Here is a 1,917-nt window from a genome sequence, read left to right as displayed (position 1 = left end):
TGTGTGTGTGTGTGTGTGTGTGTGTGTGTGTGTGTGTGTGTGTGTGTGTGTGTGTTTTCATGCAATGTCTGTATGTATATTTAAAATTATTGTTGCAGTTCTCATCCTAAAACCCACTCAGCCCAACTTCTGAAGATCTTTATCGCAGACAAAGCCTGCTGAATGCATGATGTATGAGAAGACTTCACATCCACATGTTTGGAAAATATGCCTCACATCTGTAGTTGACAGATGCAGTCCCTATTGTAGTCACTCAACCTGCAAGAAAAAGCAACCAAATCTTCCTCAAATAATATGCTACCATCTTTAAAAAGCAATTTAGCACAACAACCATATAGGAAGTGTTATCCTAAACATGCAAATGAAAAGGATCATAAGGCTATAATCACAAGTCAAGTCTATTTGATCAGGGCTGATATGGGGGTAAAAACAGTTTGATGTCAAAATTCATTATTTGATTGTAGGTTTAACAATGATCAAGTCATGTTTGTTAATTAATAAATTTATTTGTTTTTAAGGCTTAGTCTGAAGAGGAAGGGAAATATCCTTAACTATTTTCAGAGCCTTCCTGACTGGTGGTGGTGGGGGATAATGAAGGGAGAAAATTATCCACTGACAGAAGAACCTGCTAAAGGTACCCAAGGGCCAGTGATGGTGTTAAATCAGGTGGTATATTTGGTCTACACAGAGTGATGTAACGAGTTCATACTGCACACACACACAGACAAAATACAACAATACAGCCTAAAAGAGTGTCACTCATGATGGACAGTATCATTTCACCTCCACTTTGCACATGCTAATGCTAACACCCAAAATCACAAACATCCTTTCCACATTGTTTCTGTTGAGCTAATTTCATTCAGTAGGATTTGGTGCATAGCTATGGTAGAAGATACATGGTTTACACAGACTGATAAAATATAGCCACGAAATGTGCGTAGTCATTCTTATACCATTTACTAGTTATTCTTTTATGTATTTTATTGATTTTTTAGAATAAGGTTTTTATGATATATTTATTTTCTAGAGGTATGAATTACATTCTTCATTATTGAATTATTTAATAGTGGTTTTTCTCTAATATTATTATTATTATATATATATATATAGCTATTGTTTATATATAGAAACACATAAACATATGTACACATAAACGTGTGTTTATATATATCTATGTATGTATATGTATGTGTGTGTGTCTGTGTGTAATATTATGTAATATTTTGTAATATAAACATCATATAATTTAATACAAAGCTGTGTGTATTTATATTTAACTTGTCAAAAGATGTTTTATTCAGTAATTGTCTCCAAGAAAATATTTTCCTTATTGCTATATCTGACAGTCTGATGACTCAATGTGTTTTCGCACACATAGTCTTTGAGGATTATATTTTCTCAGACAATTTCCTCAATAAATTATTTTCTATGTTTGTATGCATGCAAGTGTGTTAAAAATAAATGTACACAACTTTATTTTAAACTAGCAGAGATACCCAGCGTTGCCCGTGTTACATGCAATTGAAAAATGAGACTTTTCTGTTATATTTTCTGTAAGGAACTGGAATACATATGATTTGAATTTCATCAAAATTGCACAAGAGGGTTCTTTCCCTCTTTACACATCCTAAAAAAATTCTAATCATGAGACATGTATCCCATACTATTGATCTTTATGCGCATTTTCCAAAATTTCAGTCTTCTGGAACCTGTAAAAAAGATTTTGCTCCTGCAAAATGGAGCTCATGGAGTTCTAAAATGTGAGAATGAAGGCCCCTATTGGGGGTGGGGTGTTAATGTCAACCAGAGAAGTTGAATTGTTGGGAATGTTTTTAACTTGGGTCTTATAGTATGCCTGTATATATGTGATAGTATAGTCTCACTTTAATAGTTTCAGTATGAAATTGAAAGTAC

Source organism: Octopus bimaculoides, chromosome 24 (genome assembly GCF_001194135.2).
Source record: "Octopus bimaculoides isolate UCB-OBI-ISO-001 chromosome 24, ASM119413v2, whole genome shotgun sequence".
Lineage (NCBI taxonomy): Eukaryota > Metazoa > Mollusca > Cephalopoda > Octopoda > Octopodidae > Octopus > Octopus bimaculoides.
This window is presented reverse-complemented; position numbering follows the sequence as displayed.